Source organism: Papio anubis, chromosome 4 (assembly GCF_008728515.1).
Source record: "Papio anubis isolate 15944 chromosome 4, Panubis1.0, whole genome shotgun sequence".
In the NCBI taxonomy this organism is placed as follows: Eukaryota; Metazoa; Chordata; class Mammalia; order Primates; family Cercopithecidae; genus Papio; species Papio anubis.
Window position 1 is genome coordinate 130,444,547 of NC_044979.1, and position 19,421 is coordinate 130,463,967.

General features: G+C 45.6%; 1 protein-coding gene across 1 annotated transcript in view; it reads right to left on the reverse strand.

Annotated features, from left to right (window-relative positions):
- GALNT17 (polypeptide N-acetylgalactosaminyltransferase 17) overlaps nt 1-19,421 on the reverse strand; it is a 595,450-nt gene that overhangs the window by 74,937 nt on the left and 501,092 nt on the right. The gene's annotated exons all lie outside the window — the stretch shown is intronic.

Below are 19,421 nucleotides of genomic sequence, written 5' to 3' on the forward strand. Positions count from 1 at the left end.
GGAATGGCAACCAGCTGCGGAGTTGATAAAGGGAAATGGTCTTTTAAATTTTTAAACAACTGTTTCTGGTGTCGCTTTGTTCTTGCTCTCCTAACACTGTGTCTGGCGTATCTTCTAGGCCTGGGGTCTGTCTGAACAATTCTAAAATGTCATCTCCTACGTGCTGCCTTCTGCTGCTGCAATCAGCTCGCAGCCTGGCTCCCACAGAGTCTTTAGGCAGAATTCGTGTGTGGACACTGCCCATTCACAGAAACCTTGATCAGAAAGAGAGCCACCTTAGTCACAATATGTTTCTCTGCTCTCTGGCTCAGAGAAAACATAGCAATGTCATTGTATTATCTTGAATGCATCCCTTTTTTCCCTTTTGTAAAAGTGCTGGGGTGTGTGGCTGGGTTTTTGTTTTTGTTTTTTGACAGAGTCTCGCTCTGTCTCCCAGGCTGGAGTGTAGTGGTGCAATCTCAGCTCACTGCAACCTCCGCCTCCCGGGTTTAAGCGATTCTCTTGCCTCAGCCTCCTGAGTAGCTGGGATTACAGGCGCGCGCCACCATGCCCACCTAAGTTTTGTATATTTAGTAGAGGTGGGGTTTCCCCATGTTGGCCAGGCTGGTCTCAAACTCCTGACCTCAGGTGATCCACCTGCTTCGCCTCTTAAAGTGCTGGGATTACAGGCGTGAGCCTCCTCCCCTGGCCTGTGGCTGGATTTTGATAGTTCTGAATAGCACTGATCTTGAAACCTTGAAGAACCATTGGCTTGGGGTTTCTCCAGAGACCACCCCAGGTCTTTGTCCTGGAAAATTTGAAGCGCCATCCATCCTATCGACTGAAGTCCATCATGTGTGACTCTCCCAAAACATGCCATGTGCTCCTGTATTTTCTTGCCACCCCTGGGTTTTATGAGGAACACTTGGGGGTTAAGAGAAAAACCTGTTCTTCATACATTTTCTGTAGATTTAGTGAGAGGCAGGGCACTGCTTCAAGGGAACTTGGATAGCATTGGCCAATAGAAGGAATAGAGAATCTAGAAGAGGTTTTTTAATGAGGCAGAGTCTCACTCTATTGCCCAGGCTGGAGTGCAATGGCGCAATCTCGGCTCACTGCAACCTCTGCCTGCTGGGTTCAAGTGATTCTTGGGCCTCAGTCTCCCCCAGTAGCTGGGATTACAGGTGTACGCCACCACACCTAGCTAATTTTATATTTTTAGTAGAGATGGGATTTTACCATGTTGGTCAGGTTGGTCTCATATTCCTGACCTCAAGTGATTCTCCTTGCCTCGGCCTCCCAAACTGCTGGAATTACAGGTGTGAGTCACTGCGCCCAGTCAAGAATCTAGAAGAGGTTCTGTAAAGGAAAATCTTTCTTCAAAGAATTCCATCTCTAAGGATGTGAAGGAGTTGGTTGTCCATGACCCTGCGGCACATTATGTTATTGACCTTGGGGGTCTCCCTTTGGAGAGCCATTAAAAATTCCCCTTCAGAAAGCTATCATCCTTGCCCAGTGAACACTTAAAACATTTGTTAGGTGTCAGACACTTTGCAAAGTGCTCTATATTGATGTATGCATTATTTTATTTCATTCCTACAACAAGCCTGCGATGGGCTGAGTGTCCACATCTCCCCAAAGTGTTTTAAGTGTTTCCGTAGGCTAGGACAATAGCTTCCTGGCCTGCTGTTAGGAAAGGATTCTTTGGGAAAATGAGATGCCTGGTTCGTGGCAAGATTTGGGAGAGGGAGGAATGATGGTAACCTCTCTGGATCACTGAATGAGCATCAGCAGACAGCCCCGTGTTCCCAGTAACATGTCGACCCCGTCCCAAGGTCGGGGGACAGCTGATGCTGGGGACACTGAGATCAGCTTCAATGGGGCCTCTCAGCTGCACTGTAACCTCCAGCTGAAATTCTCTACCAAGCTTCGGAAGCCAGATCTTGCTGTCATTCCATAACCACAGTTCCCTCATCAGCCTCAGAAATGCTAACTAGACTAGCCCATTATTGTCAAGAGCATCAGCAGCAGCAGCAGCAGCAGCAACATCCTCATCATCCACAGTAGCTAAGACTTGAACACTTACTGTGTGTCGGACACTTTGCAAAGTGCTCTATATTCATTTGTGCATTATTTTATTTCATTCCTACAACAAACCTGGAATGGACCGAATGTCCATGTCTCCCCCAAATTCATGTGTTTAAATCCTGACCCTCTTGGTGACAGGATGAGGAGATGGGGGTCTTTGGGAGGTGATTAGGTCCTCAGAGTGGAGCTCTTGTGAATGGGGTTAGTGCCCTTATGAAAGAGGAACAAGCCACCCCTCACTCCTTCCACTATGTGAGGACACTGCAAGACAGCACTGTCTGGGAGCCAGGAAGTGGGCCCTTACCAGACACAGAATCTGCCTTGATCTTGGACTTCCCAGCCTCTAGAACTGTGAGAAATCAATTTCCGTTGTTTATCAGCTACGTAGTGTATGGTATTTTGTTACGGCAGCTCAAACAGACTAAGACAAAGCCCATGAGGTAGGCCGTTCTACAATTCCCAAGTTACAAATGAGGAAATGAAGGTCAACAATGTCCCAGACACATACCTATTAAGTTATACGGCCAAATTCATTCAAAACATGGGTCTGCTTAACCTCTGTTCTCTTTCCCACCACATATACCCCAAAAAGTGTAAGAAGACTTTGTTTTTCTACGACCAAGTCTACCAATGCCTACATCCTGAGATCTTGGTTACTGGGATACAGATAATCTAAGTCATAGGTTCCCAATAACAGACCTCTGGTCTGGGTTGGTTGCATCCCAACTCCCTGGGGAAGCTTCTGATAAACATACATGTCTATATCCCATTTCTTGAGGTTCTGATATAGCAGGCTTTGGGATGGGCCTGAGAATCTGCATTTTATCGCACAGTCAGGGAATCTAACTGTCAGAAGCCAGCTAAAGATTCTTAAACCTCTGTGCTGTAGACACTTTTTGCATGTGGTGAAAACTATGGATCCTTTCTCAGAATAATGTTTTCAGTTTAGTTTTATTTATTTATTTTTTGAGATGGGGTCTTGCTGTGTTGCCCAGGCTGGTCTTAAACTCCTGGAGTGGTCTTTTAAATTTTTAAACGACTGTTTCTGGTGTCGCTTTGTTCTTGCTCTCCTAACACTGTGTCCCATGTATTTTCTAGGTGATCCTCCTGCCTAAGCCTCTCAAGTAGCTGGAATTACAGAAAATAATGTATTTAAGTGCACTGAATTAAACAAAATGCACAGGATTACTAAAGAAACCAATTATGCTGAAATATTGTTATTTATTTTTTTTAATTATGATATAAGCCATGTGCTTCTTCAGCACCTTAAATAATAAGATCTACTGTTTGGTTTACTAAGTACTATAAATTTGAGAGTAGTCAAGGGGATATTTAAGTATTTCAAGATAGCCACAAGAACTACAATGTGATATAAAAATGTCTAGCCTACATTCATTAAAGAAACAAACACTAATATCGGTTAGAGATTAGGGAAACATCAACATATATTTTATATTTCTGACCAAGTTTACAGACTCAGATATGATCACAGACTCCTTGGAGATGAGTGGATTCCAAGCCAAGAGCCCCTGGTGTGGAGCTATGGCCAGCCATCATCTAAAAAAAAAAAAATGTAGAATACAGATTTCGAGAGACTTACAAAAAAATCTTTCTGCAAATACAAGTTTTACAAGAGGGAAAATCGAACCAAAGAGGTGCTTGATTTTCATTAGCAATAAGAGGTCTGCATGGATATCTTGATCTTTTCTTTCTTGTAAAGGGACTATATTAAATGATGGATTTAAAAATTTACCATCAGTACTGGAGTGGAATAGTAACCATGAAAAATTATGCTCATGCAAATCTTATTGGAAAAAATGGTGCATGATTTATCTTTTTGTCAGCATCCTGATATTCTAAGATGAAAGTTATTTTTTTCCCCACTCTTGCTTTGTTTTGCACTTACCCTAATTTTCTAAATAACACGGTTTCCAGATTGCGAGAAATGATTATCCTTATTCAGAGCAAATGGTGCTGGAGATATATTCATGGAAGGGTTGCGATCTTCCCGCAATCAACCATCCTCTCCTTTGCCTTGTCAGAGCTCACCCCCCTCTGAAAGAGATTACCTAAAGGTTCCAACAGCCGAAGCAATAATGGAAATCTTCAAGTTGCAAACAAGAACAATGCTTTATAAACCTCAGAAAGTTTGCTGTTTTTAGCTTTTCAATATATACAGTGGATAATAGGATTTTGTGCATGTTCGCACAGCATTTAATAGCTTAAAGCATTCCCTGCTTGCTGCTTTCGGTTGTGTGCTATGGTTTAGGAGGGTTTAAATGTTTCCCGGGCCGCTCACAATTGTTCATCTCCATGGCAGAGGTAGCAGGGAGTTCATCTTCACTCCCTGGAGACGAGCCCTCCCCACAGTCCTCCTTGTGCAATCGCTCAGTGTCAGAACCTCTGAGGGCAAAATAGAGACGCCAGCCAAAGAGGATGATGGACAGCTGTCATCTCCGGGACACCAGTAGGCACAGCCCAGATCACCCAGGAGGAGAAGATGGGGCCTCCACAGACGGTTACATTCCTCTTAAGTGTGAACACCGAACAAGAGAGTGCAGATCAGTCAGACAAGGCTTCATCCTTCAGAGGGTCTCATCAAATCACCCAGTGCCATTCACGTCTCCTCAAATGGTTTCCTTCTGTTGACTCCTTGTCTTAAAAAAGTGTTAATTTTTGTGGGTACACGGTAGGTGTATATATTTATGGGGTACGTGAAACATTTTGATACAGGCATGTAACGCATAATAATCCCATCATGGAGAATGGGGCATCCATCCCCCCTCAAGCATTTATCCTTTGTGTTACAAACAATCTAATTAAACTCTTTCAGTTATTTTTAAATGTGCAATTGAGTTGTTATAGACTATAGTCACCCTGTCGTGCTATCTTATTCATTCTTTCTATTTTATTTTTTTTATCCATTAACCATCCTTATCTCCCCCGCACAGCCCCCCACTACCCTTCCCAGCCTCCCATAACCATCCTACTCTCTGTGTCCATGTGTTTAATTGTTTAATTCTTAGATCCCACAGATAAGTGAGACCACGCGATGTTTGCCTTTCTGTGCCTGGCTTGTTTCATTTAACATAATGAAATAACGCTGTTCAGCTACCTAGCATCATGGCTCGAAGTACACAGAATCCAGACTTAGAGACCTCACCTACTCTTTGGAATGCAGGTGCTAAAACCAGAATACCAAAAGGTCTGTCTGATTACACCTTAATAAACCTACACTCTCAGATTCACCTCCCCAGCCATCCACATTAGACTTCACTGCATGCTCCTGCGTCCATTCTAACTTCGAGAACTGCCTATGCCATGTCCATACCGGGAGGCCCTTTCCGTCCACATCCCACCCTCTTTTCAAGGCCCAGGGACCGTATTCCAGAAGCCCTTTCCTAACCTTCCAGGAGAGGGAGAGCCTCTTTTCTTCATCTACCACTCTAAGACTTGATACTAGTGTCAGGGGCATTTGAACCAGAGCAACTCCATCTTGAATAGGGATGGGTAAGATAAAGCTGAGAGCTCCTGGGCTGCATTCCCAGAAGGCTAGGTGTTCTTAGTCACAGGATGAGATAAGAGGTTGGCAAGAGATACAGGTCATAAAGACCTTGCTGATAAAACGGTTGTGGTAAAGAAGCCGGCCAAAACCCACCAAAACCAAGATGGCGACGAGAATGACCTCTGGTCATCCTCAAGGCTCACTATACGCTAATTATAATGCATTAGCATGCTGAAAGACACTCCCACCAATGCCATAACAGTTTACAAATGCCACAGCAATGTCAGGAAGTTACCCTCTGTGTTGTAAAAAGGGGAGGAACCCTCAGTTCTGGAAATTGCCCACTCCTTTCCTGGAAAACTCATGAACAATCCATCTCTTGTTTAGCATGTCATCAAGAAATAACCGTAAACATGGGCAACCAGCAGCCTTCGGGACTGCTCTGCCTATGAAGTAACCATCCTTTTATCCCTTTACTTTCTTAATCAACTTGCTTTCACGTTACTCTATGGACTTGCCCCGAGTTCTTTCTCGTGCAAGATCCAAGAACCCTCTCTTGGCCTCTGGATCGGGACCCCTTTCTAGTAATATTAGTACTGCTCACTTCACCAGATGTAGCAGATGGTCTGAAACGCTGGCTGAGCACAGCGACAGTGTACAGGAGATCCCAGCCTGTGACTCTACCAAGTCAGTGCTGAGCTATGTCTCAACCTCCCTATCTCGACTGACCCTCATCTTCCCTGGCAAGCCCCTGTTCCCATGGTTCCATCCTGGCCCCATTCAGGACATCTCACTGACCTCAGGCTCCTGTTCTTCCGGTTCTCTCGTTCACTTACTCCCACTAAACCTCTTTGGAGGGAAGCCCTCAGGCTATTTGACAGCTATAATAATAATAATTTAAAAATGGCCAGGTGCGGTGGCTCACGCCTGTAATCCCAGCACTCTGGGAGGCTGAGGCAGGTGGATCACGAGGTCAGGAGATCAAGACCAGAAAAATTCTGGCCAACATGGTGAAATCCTGTCTCTACTAAAATACAAAAAATTAGCCAGGCATGGTGACATGTGCCTGTAGTCCCAGCTACTTGGGAGGCTGAGGCAGGGGAATTGCTTGAACCTGGGAGATGGAGGTTGCAGTGAGCCAAGATCACGCCACTGCACTCCAGTCTGGCAACAGAGCAAGACTCTGTCTCAATAAATAAATAAATAAAAATTAATAATAATAATAACAACAAAGTAATGAGAGCTAGCATGTAATTGTGTTTTCAGCATGTTACATTTATTAACTCCTTGTTAATTTGATCACATAATAACATGATGAGTTATGTGCTACTGTGCTCCCCATTTTACAGATGAAGAAACTGAGGCTAAGAGAGTTTAAGAAAATGGCTCCAAGTCATCCGACTCCATCCCGGGTTGAACTGGGATTTGAATCCTGGCCATCTGCAGATACTGTTCCTCTATTTTTGCTATGCGTTTCTCTCTTTTCTTTCCCAGCTTATAGTCTGTTCTCCATCACTTCCACACCCTCTTACTATTTTACCTCTCGCACCACTGAAGGTCTTTCACCGCACTCACATGGCAAACCACAACCTGGGATTGAACCAACCACCTGCATTTTCTGAACGAATATCCCAACAACCGAATATGACTGGAGAAAAATGTACAGGCACACGGAGGTGTCACTATCAATGTATGTCCTCAAACCTAAACCGGCCCCTTCATACAGCCAGAGAAGCCCGCTAAGTCTCCCTGGAAAACTCCGTCTTGGGTCTTCACTGCAGCTATTTCAGTCTTCCCTGTTCTCAGATCTCCAACCCCTTCTCACTTTCAGCTGATGACGTCGTCTGCTATTTACTGGAGCAAACGGAAACCACCCAGTGGGAAGTCACTCAGTCCTCTATTGCCAAACCAGTTTGCCTCCCCCTGAACCAGACTCCCACCTTCCCTCCTGTTACAGGGGAGACATGGCCCTTCCCCTGTGTGTTGGATCTGTCCATCCTCCTTCCTTGGGAGCCTATCCCACCTGTCCCCACTGCCTCTTCCCAAGTCCATCATCTTCCCCAGAGAACTGCAGTGTTCTAACGGTCTCTCTGTGTCCCCCACTCCCTGCTTCTAGCTATGAGCCATATCTCTTCTGCAGCAAGATTTTAAAGCACAGAGTATAGTGAACAACAATGTATAGTATATTTCAAAATAGCTAGAAGAACCTGAAATGTACCAAATACATAGAAATGATAAATACTCAGATGATGGATATACCCCAAATGGCCTGACTTGATCATTATGTCAGAGGCGTTTGAACCAGAGCGACTCCATCTTGAATAGGGGCTGGGTAAAATAAGGCTGAGACCTACTGGGTTGCATTCCCAGGAGGTTGAGGCATTCTTAGTCACAGGGTGAGATAGGAGGTCAGCACAAGATACAGGTCATAAAGACTTTGCTGATAAAACAGGTTGCAGTAAAGAAGCCGGCCAAAACCCACCAAAACCAAGATGGCGACGAGAGTGGCCTCTGGTTGTCCTCACTGCTACACTCCCACCAGCGCCATGACAGCTTACAAATGTCATGGCAATGTCAGGAAGTTACCTTATATGGTCTAAAAAGGGGAGGCATGAATAATCCACCTCTTATTTAGCATATCATCAAGAAATAACCATAAAAATGGGCAACCAGCAGCCCTGTCTATGGAGTAACCATTCTTCATTCCTTTAATAAACTTGCTTTCACTTTACTCTATGGACTCACCCTGAATTCTTTCTTTCATGAGATCCAAGAACCTTCTCTTGGGGTCTGGATCAGGACTCTGGTAACAATTACACATTCTATGCAGGTAACAAAATTTCCCATGTACCCCATAAATATATAAAAATACAACGTGTAAAACAAAAATGAAATTCTAAGGCTCCTCAACCATCTGAATGGACTTCCTCCTCAGCCACAGCTATTTTAAAATTTAACCCGAGAGACTGTTTCAGGCCATGATGGGAAGTGGGGGTCAGACAGGCCTCATGATATCGCTCCAGCATTAACATCAATACAGACTTTAAGTCTGATAAGAAACATTTTACAATCTCTTCTTTCTAAAGCCTAGTACCTAAAAGCTTCCTCTGCAAATAAGAACTTGGGTCTCCATAATCGTTTATCTGAACCCTGGCATTCCTTTTTTTTGTTTGTTTTTTTTGAGATGGAATCTAGTTCAGTCACCAAGACTGGAGTGCAGTGGCGTGATCCTGGCTCACTGCAACCTCCGCCTCCCGAGTTCAAGTGATTCTCCTGCCTCAGCCTCCCGAGTAGCTGGGATTACAGGCGTCCGCCACCACGCCCGGCTAATTTTTGTATTTTTAGTAGAGACGGGGTTTCACTGTGTTGGCCAGGCTGGTCTCAAACTCCTGACCTCATGATCTGCCCGCCTGGGTCTCCCAAAGTGCTGGGATTACAAGTGTGAGCCACTGCGCCCGGCTGGCATTCCTTTTTATGGATCCCAGGTCGTTAGATAAACTCAGTCAATTGTCAATCAGAAAAATTTTTAATTCACCTATGAGCTGGAAACTCCCGCTTCGAGTTGTCCAGCCTTTCTGAACCAAACCAGTGTATTTCCTTTTTTTTTTTTTAGACGGAGTCTCGCTCTGTCGCCCAGGCTGGAGTGCAGTGGCCGGATCTCAGCTCACTGCAAGCTCCGCCTCCCGGGTTCACACCATCCTCCTGCCTCAGCCTCCCGAGTAGCTGGGACTACAGGCGCCTGCCACCTCACTGGGCTACTTTTTTGTATTTTTTAGTAGAGACGGGGTTTCACCGGGTTAGCCAGGATGGTCTCGATCTCCTGACCTCGTGATCCACTCATCTCGGCCTCCCAAAGTGCTGGGATTACAGACGAGCCACCGTGCCTGGCCTGTATTTCTTAAATGTATTTGATTCATGTCTCATGTTTCCCTAAAATCTATAAAACCAAGCTGCACCCCAAACACCCTGGGCACACGTTCTCAGGACTTCCTGCCGGCTGTCACTCACGTTTGGCTCAGAATAAATCTCTTCAAATATTTTACAGAGTTTGATTCTTTTTGTCAACTAATGTACCCTCCCAAAAGTGCAAATCTGCACGGTGCTCCCCATCTTCAGTGGCTCCACACGGCCCTTAGGAGGTCTAAATTCTGCCAACTGCACGTGGACAGAAAGATGGAAGTAACAGACACTGGAGACTCCAAAAAGGCGGAGGGAAAGAGGGGCGTGAGGGTTGCAAGATGACCTGTTGAATACAATGTACAATGTTTGGGAGATGTCACTGCCTGAGAGGTTCTTCCTGCCTACTGCATAAAGAAAGACCACGGTACTGTAGTAGAGAGAGTTTAATAGACATGAGGCCAGTCACACCATGTATGTGGGCAGGGTCTGGGCCCTCCACCCAAGCTCCCAACCCCCTTTGTCTCTGCCTTTGTCTCTGCCTTGCCTTTGTCTCCGCTGGCTCCCTTCGCAATGCTTGATGCCGCTGAGCACATGACTTCAAACTGAAAGCCAAAAAAAACGTGCTTTTTCCTTTGGACCCTACCTGCAAATGCCAATTATGCCTTGGATTTGCCAGCAGCTGGTAGGAATGAGTGAGAGGCTTGTCTCTAAGATGACTCACTTCCTCTCTGGTATTTGCAAGGGAGCGAGGAATGAGCAACCAGAAACAGAACTTCAAGAACAAATTCCACCCTACAAATGCTGCGAGAATCCTCTCGGGGCCCTCAGAGGGCAATGAGGCGTGTTATACGAAGATTAGCAGAGAGAACAGCAATTCCCCAAATAAATAAATAATGAGCCGGTAAATACTGACAGCCGCATTCATTTCCTCGGCTGCATTTCCCTTTACCACTCCCTGCCTGGTGAAAGAAGTTTGCTTGTCAATAAGAAGGATTTGGGAAGAATCTTCCCCATGCCATCAGCTGATAGGAGAGCTATCCCCGCCCCCAGGACAAACTGCCTAGCCTCAGTCTGCCCCTTTGCAGGGGATTAGGGTAGGCAGGCCATGATTTGAGGCCCCATCCTATGATTTTATGATGCAAACTCTCCACATCGCACTAGAGTGTTCCATATTGGGAAACCTTTCCAACCCAGAGCTGGGCTGCACCCAGGATGTGGCAGCAAGTGAGAATGGCAGGGACTATGTTTTCTTCACTGACACCTTCCCAGTGCCATTCTCTGTGAACCACATTTAAGCACCCCCTATAACTAAATAATCTTTTTTTTTTTTTTTTTTTGTTGAGACAGTCTTGCTCTGTCGCCCAGGCTGGAGTGCAGTGGTGAGATCTCGGCTCCCTGCAACCTCCCGCTCCCAGGTTCAAGCGATTCTCATGCCTCAGCTTCCCAAGTAGCTGGGATTACAGGTGTGTGCCACCATGCCCAGCTAGTGTTTATATTTTTAGTAGAGATGGGGTTTCGCTATGTTGGCCAGGCTGGTCTGGAACTCCCGGCCTCAAGTGATTCACCCACTTCAGCCTCCCAAAGTGCTGTGATTACAGGCATGAACCATCACGCCTGGCCAAGATAAATAATATTTTGATGCAATGTTTAATAAATTAAAAATCATGCAGAAAATCCATAGTGAGAAAAATGTCAGAAGTTGAAATAAAGACAGGCTCCCCGGGCTCACAAACTTACCCCCGGTCTGGGCCCTGAGAGGCGTTTCCACCAACCCTTTTCACTTGCTACATTCTGGTTATATTTTCCATGTCTAATGTGGTCCCGGATTCTCTCCTCACCCTTGTCCCCAACACACAGAGACCCACAGACGCATTAGATGCATTCAGCTCGGCTGGAGGTGCTTATGTTTTTGAGCTTGGTCATAGATGTCATTCTACTCACCCAAGTCAGAACAGGGGCCCCTCATGGACACTCTCACCCCATCAGAGCACCTACTGCCTTCTGTCTTTGAGGGCTGGGGCTGGCTCTTGTGTAATATTTGAACCCCAACACCAGGCAATGGGAATCCCATCCGTATCACAGGAATGAACGAATACATGGACAACCTGAAACAGCGCAGGTCCCAGTGCTCCCAGCAGCCTGCAGGTGGTCCCCCAGGGCCTTGCTTCCAGCGACAAAAGCTAACAGTGGAAAAGCAACCTGCTCCACAGCGGAAAAGCCTGGCCAGACACGAGGCTGTTCCTTATCTTGAGCCTTAATGGTCCTTGTAAGAGCATCTTTTCAGGTATCTGAAGAAAGCACTCTCTCAGCCCCGGTCTTTTTTCTTTTTCTTTTTCTTTTTTGTTTTAGACTAAACATCTCCAGGTCTTTTAAAGACTTCTTTAAAGGGCTAGATGTAGTGGCTCACACCTGTCATCCCACCATTTTGGGAGAACAAGGCCAGAGAATTGCTTGAGGCCAGGAGTTTGAGACCAGCCTGGGCAACAGAGCAAGACCCTTGTCTCTCCCAAAAAAAAAAAAAAAAAAAAAAAAACAAAAAACTTAGCTGGGCAAGTTAACCCATTCAAATGCTAATCTCTTCTGAAAACATCAGCACAGACACATGCAGAATTAATATTTAATCTGGGCACCCTGCGACCAGTGAAACTGACCTATGAAATTAACCATTCCAATATTGCACCTCAGCTCAAAACCCTCCCATGGCTCCCACTCTACTCAGAGTACACACCAAAATCTACATGATGGCAGATGGTTCATCCTTCCACTTCCTTCCGTTACCTCTTCTCTGATGCCACTCTGGCCACAGTGGCCTCCTTGCTCTTCCTCTGTTGGACCAAGCTCATTCTTGTTGAAGGGCCGTTGAATTTCCCATCGCTCCTACATGGAATTTTATTCCCCCAGAAGTCCACAAGACTTGTTCCTTTACTTCATTCAGATTTACTACTTAGTCTGGGTACGATGGCTCACACCTAATCCCAGGGCTTTGGGAGGCCAAGAAGGGAGGATCACTGGAGCCCAGGAATTCCAGACCAGCCTAGGCAACATAGTGAGATCTCTCTACAAAATGTTAAAAATTAGTTGGGTGTGGTGGTGCATGTCCTTCAGTACCAGCTACTTGGGAGGCAGAGATGGGAGGATCACTTGAGCCCAGGAGGTTGAGGCTACAGTGAGCTATGATCATACCACTGCACTCCAGCCTGGGCAATAAGGCAAGACCCTGTCTCAAAAATAAATAAATAAAAAGTAAAAATAAAAATAAAAGATTTACTGCTTAACCACTTCCTTACACCACAATGTTCCCTGGCTACAAAATGCAAAACAATCTCCCCTCTCCCTTCCAATCTCTGTCTCCTTTCTCCAAATTATATATTTATTTGCTCATTGTCCACTGCAACATGCAGGAATTATATCTGTTCTGTTCCTTCCTGCATTCCCAGGGCCAGAACAGGGCCTGGTACCCAGTAAGTGCTCATTGAACAACTCAATGAATAAATGAATTGAAGTACCTGTACCCTACTTTATCAGCATCAACACATAGTATTCTTGGGTAGGATTCTAACGATGTGGCCTATATCAAATTTGCTTATTTTCTTTAAATCTGAAATGGCACTTCTCCCTTGGGTCCTCAATATCAAGCTCCGTGATTTCCGGATTGCACTGGAAGATCCAAACACTTTGTCCTGGCTGTTTTCATCTCTTGCTGAATTGAGTCTCTGGCCTGCCTTTCAGTATGAGGTACCCTGGTATTTTTAGAAGAGCACTTCTCGTGTGTTTGTGAGGGCCAATTACACCAGCTGTCTCTCTGGGTATGTTTCCATTTGCTGGCTGATTTTTACATTCCATGCAAACATTGATGAGATTGTCCACTAAATGGGTACCAATCCTAATAAGCATCAATGAAATTCCGGTTCTGAGTGTCCTTGGCCACCATAGCTACCCGGTGAAACTCATTAGGGTCCATGAAAAGAGATAGAAATGCAGAGTCAGCCAGACAAAAAGAGGTCAAGGAAAGGAGGAGGGGATCAGTGCACTGGGGGCCTTCTGGGTGTATTAGGGCAATGCTGAGACTTTCATCCAGACTGGATGTCCTGAGTTTATGTTTGAATTTTTTGGCATGGGAGCTTTGCCAAAGGAAGGGGTTGGCTTTAGTCTCAGCATTGCCCCTGGATGTCTGGATCCCGGGCTAATGATCTCTGGGTGGTGACAGTCCTGTGTCTATCTGGCAGGCCTGATGGTACTGGAGTCAGCACACAGTTACGATACAATAAACATGGGCTAGAAGGAATAAGTACATAGGGAGGGTTTATCAGCTTAACTGTTTAGGTGGTATTGTGAACCTGGTGACTTTGGCCTGGTGTAGTGGCTCGCACCTATAATCCCAGCCCTTTGGGAGGCCAAGGTGGGAGGATTGCTTGAGTTCAGGAATTAGAGACCAGCTTGGGAAATACAGCAAGACTGCCTCTCTATAAAAAGTTTAAAAATATAATCCAGGCACGGTGGCTCATGCCTGCTGTCCCAGCTACTTGGGAAGCTGAGGCAGGAGAGATTGCTTGAGGCAAGGAGTTCAAGACTAGCATGGGCAGCATAGCGAGACCTCCCAACTCCCAATTCTCCAAAAATAAATAAATAAATAAATAATTAGTTGGGACAAGTGCCCACAGTCCCCGCTACTCAAGAGGCTGAGGTGGGAGCATTGTTTGAGCCCAGGAATTTGAGGGTACAGTGAGCCATGATCACACTTGAGCCTGGGTGACAAAGCGAGATGCTGTCTCAAAATACAACTGAAAATAAAAATAAAAACGAACCTAGAGATTTTAGATTAGCTTTAGGGGATCCCAAAACCAGCTCCCAAGATTGTTAGACGATGTTCTGAGTTTGTAATGTCTTCAGGGAGAGGGTGAGTAGGTAGATGTCATCAGATTCTCAAAGTGACCACTGACCCCAAAGCACGAAGCTCCACTTGATTATTAACAGGACATGGTGTGAATGCAGCCCACAGAATTGTGGGCTGGCTACTGGCTGGAGCAGCTTGATCTGCCTTCCTGCCTGGCCTCCCCTCTTCCTCAGCCCCCTCACTCTCTGCTAGAACCCTAACTTGCCATGGCCACTCCACATGTGCCATGCACTTCCTGCTTGGTGCCTCTGCCCAGGTCCTCTCTCTGAAACAATCCTTCCTTCTTCTCCACCAGCCAACTCCTCTTGGCCCTTCTAGACCCCTCTTCTAGGCCCTGCTTCTCTCCCCTCAGTGCCCCCAGATAGGGGTGTGGCCCATGGACTACACCCCATCCCAAAACAGTCCAAACAGTGGTTCAGATGCAAATGGTAAGTTTTTTTTTAAATTTTAACTTTTACTTTTTGAGACAGAGTCTCGCTCTGTCATCCAGGCTGGAGTGCAGTGGCACGATCTGGGCTCACTACAACCTCTGCCCCCCAGGTTCAAGCGATTCTCGTGCCTCAGCCTCCCGAGTAGCTGGGATTACAGGCGTTCGACTCCACGCCTGGCTAATTTTTTGTATTATGAGTAGAGATGCGGTTTCACCATGTTGGCCAGGCTGGTCTCGAACTCCTGACCTCAAATGATTCGCCTGCCTCGGCTTCTCAAAGAGCTGGAATTACAGGGGTGAGCCACCGCACCTGGCCAATTCTGAATAAGTTTTAAAAGCATTGGCTGGGCACGGTGGCTCAGGCCTGTAATCCCAGCACCTTGGGAGGCCAAGGTGGGTGGATCACCTGAGGTCAGGAGTTAGAGACCAGCATGGCCAACACGGTGAAACCCCATCTCTACTAACAATACAAAAATTAGCAAGGCGTGGTGGCACATGCCTGTAATCCCAGCTACTCGGGAGGCTGAGGCAGGATAATCGCTTGAGCCCAGGAGGCGGAGGTTGCAATGAGTCGAGATCATGTCACTGCACTCTAGCCTGGTTGACAAAAGTGACATTCCATCTCAAAAATAAATAAATAAATAAATAAATAAATAAATAAATAAATAAGCATTTATAGCAATTCAACAGAGCAAATTTATGTGGGTTGAATCTAATAATAAAAACATGGAGCTTAACGTTTGCTTCTTTTTTTCCTATTTTATTTTTCTAGGAATTCACTTTTACTATATTTTATAAAAGTATCGTTGTGTGATAGATTGAAAATAAGACCTGGTCCTTCACTCTACATCAGTGTCTCTCAGCCTTTTTTTCTCATTATCACCTCCCTATGAGGCATTTTTAGACATTTTTTCCCGAGATCCCCTACCTGCTCCCATTATGAAATTTTAATACCACAGATGTGCTGTGTATCTGCTTGCATGCTATATGTGTATCTGTGGTTTACACATAAAAAGTGTAATACACTTTTGCACCCCACTTCAAGAACCAATTTTTGCCCTATTGGGGGCCGTATCACTCCTAATAAGGATACAGGCCATAAATAGTTCGAAAATAACATTGTGGTCTTAGGGGAGCTGGCTCTGCCCCAGGAGGGATGTACAAGTCTATGGGGGGGGGGGGATGTTCTTGGCAGCTGATAGCTGAGTCGGAGTGTTGCAATATACATGTTATTGTACATTACCTTTCTTTTATTTCCCTTGTCCGTTACAGTTAGGGCATGACAATGATTTGAACAAGCAAAAAAAGAACTGTGGATATAGTAGGTCTTGTTATCTATTTTCTACCTGACAGGTCTTGTGGTTCTGTGACAGATGAAAAGGAGGGGGAGGCTGTGGTTGTACCTCTGTTGATGGCCTCCACTGTTCTCACTTCTCTCGTCATTTGCCCTTTGACTGCCCACTGCCCGCCACTGGGGTATCTCAAGGCAGCCATGGCAAGCTCTGAAGGCCATCTGGAAAGGCTGTTTCTTTCTTTTCCTTTTTGAGACTAGGTCTGTCTCTGTTGCCCAGGCTGGGGTGCAATGGTGCAACCATAGGTCACTGTGGCCTTGAACTCCTGGGCTCAAGCAATCATCCCCTGGAAAGGCTGTTGCTATAGTGTGGGTAACCTAGCATAGCGAACCCATCTGCAGAAGCACTGGTTTGGGGAATGCCCCTTTCTCATAAACACACTTGTAATGAACACAGCATTGTAAAGATGCTGGGGAGAACACGTTGCACTCAGCAGTGAAGCCCACTGAACTCTGTTTAAGTCACAAGCTTCCAAGTATGTCTGTTCACAAAATTCCTTTTTTTTTTTTTTGCAGAAGACCTATGACAGCCCATGAAACTGTATTCCAAGCAACATACTTTGGGGAAAAACTGAGCCTGAGGTTTTGTTAATTCATATTCCTTTACCCCCGAGGTCACGAGTGACTGGAAGTCAATGGATAAGCATCTGTGCTGATGCAGAAAGGCCTGAGGTTCCTGGGGCACCCAGTCCTGGCTATTGAGACCCCATCACCCAGCTTTGGCCACCCATGGAACACTGCAGCTCCTGAAGCCATCAGCTCTAGGCTGTAGTCATTCTCCCTCTGCAAGGCTTAGCATGAGAGTAAGCAGACATCAAACTCAACTTCCTTCTTTGATTTCTCTTTAATCAAAGGTGGAGTAATTCTACCCTGAAGATGCCCATGGTGTCTCACTTTCTCTCCCCTTGGATAACAGACAAAGTGAATGAACGTCACAGAAACTGTCAGGGCTCTGGGCTCCTAAGCTGCCCAGAGAATGTATTCTTCCAGAAGAATATTTAGCTGACATCCCCAAATCATGGTCATTCACCTTCTAGAGCAATTATCTTGAAAACGAAAGGTAAGTCTGAGTTGAAAGCAATAGCCTAGAAAAGATGCCTGGACTCAGGGTTAGAGAACATAATAAATAGTGTATATAGTTTGCTAGGGCTGCCATAGCAAAGTGCCAAAGACTGGTGATTTAAACCACAGAAATGTACTTTCTCACAATTCTGGAGGCGAGCAGGCTGAGATCAAGGTATCTACAGGGTTGGTTTCATCTGAGGCTTCTCTCCTTGGCTTAGAGATGGCCATCTTTTCCATTTGTCTTCTCATGGGCTCGCCTCTGTGTGTGTCTGTGTCCTGATCTCCTCTTCTTTTTTTTTTTTGGACGGAATCTAGCTTTGTTGCCAGGCTGGGGTGCAATGGTGTGATCTCAGCTCACTGCAACCTCCACCTCCCGGGTTCAAATGATTCCCCTGTCTCAGGCTCCCGAGTAGCTGGGACTACAGGTGCACACCATCACATCCAGCTAATTTTTTGTATTTTAGTAGAGACGGGTTTCACCATGTTGGTCAGGATGGTCTCGATCTCCTGACTTTGTGATCTGCCTGCCTTAGCCTCCCAAAGTGCTGGGATTACAGGTGTGAGCCACCACACCCAGCCCTAATCCCCTCTTCTTCTTCTTACAAGGACACCAGTCATATTGGATCAGATCCACCCCAATGACCTTATTTTAACTTCATTCTTTAAAGACCCTATCTCCAAATACAGTCAAGGATGGAGGTACCGGGGATTAAGGCTTCAACATATGATTGCTTGGAGTACACAATTTAGCCCGTAAAAGATGGGAAAGGCATCTGGTCTCTCCAGTTTAAGTCTCAGAGAAACACAGACTGTCAGCGCTTTGGAGACTGCTGAAGTCATGTGTTTCATAAACCGGAAAAGTGAGGTCCCAAAAGGAGAAGTACCTGCTGCAATCACACGGCTCATGGGCTCTGGGCTCAAACCCAGGGTTCCCGAGGGCCAATCAGAACCTTCCCAGGCTTCCATTAGATAATCACCTCATCCCCAAACAAAAAATACCAAAAAACAAGCAATTTAGAAAGAGAGGAGGAGAAAACATACATCTCTAAGGGCAAGGCTAATATTTGGGGTATGGTTTTCTAAAGGCTGGAGACCAGCTGGGCTCGGTGGCTCACGCCTATAATCCTAGCACTTTGGGAGGCCAAGGCGGGCGGATCACCTGAGGTCAGGAGTTCAAGACCAGCCTGGCCAACATAGTGAAACCCTGTCTCCACTAAAAATACAAAAAATTGGCTGGGTGTGGGGACACACGCCTGTAATTCCAGCTACTCGGGAGGCTGTGAGGGGAATTGCTTGAGCTCAGGAGACGGAGATTGCAGTGAGCCGAGATTGTGCTATTGCACTCCAGCATGGGCAACAGAGCGAGACTCTATCTCAAAATAAATAAAAACAAAGGCTGGAGACCAAAGAAGGGACATTGACTTGGTTAGGTTCTTCAGCTGTGGTTTTCAAAGAGTGGCCCGTGGAGATCCTGAGAGCTTTTCAGGGCTCTCTACCAGGTCAAAATCATTTTTATAATTATGCCATGACGCCACTTGCCTTCTTCACTTTCACTGTCTCACAAGCGTGCAGTGGAGTTTCCTAGAGGCCACATCACATGGCATGACGTCATTGCTCTAATGATGAATGAAATGTATGAAGCAGAAACAAGCATCCGCCTGCTGTCCACCAGGACCTCAAGAGATTTGCGACAAGGTAAAACAATGCCGTCCTCCTTCTAATATGTTTTTGTTTTGGAAAATACAGTTATTTCTCACACAAAAAATGTGCGATTTATGTTAACCTGCGATGGGTTTATTATCATTGCCTTTGAATGATTTAATGCAGAAATATTTTTAAAGTTTTCCATTTTAATTTCTAACATAGTAAAAATCGATAGATAGGACACGCATAAACAAAAGCTCTTTGGGGTCATCTATCATTTTTAACATGGTAAAGGGGTGCTGAAACCAAAGAGTTTGAGAAAAGGCACTCTACAGCAGCAATGACCCTTGCTGACGAAACCATCATTCTTTTCCATTCCCTTTTACATCATTTTTTTCCCCCTTGCAGTTGGTTTAAGGCCAGGTTTAATTTCCCTTGGGCCCTAACAGAAAGGTAAGACAGCCCTTAATTATACCTAGAACCTGTGAGCACACCGGCCTTACAGCTGCTCTTCTCTACACAGCTCTCCCTTGGTTATGCTCTTCTGCTGTGGTTTTCAAAGTAT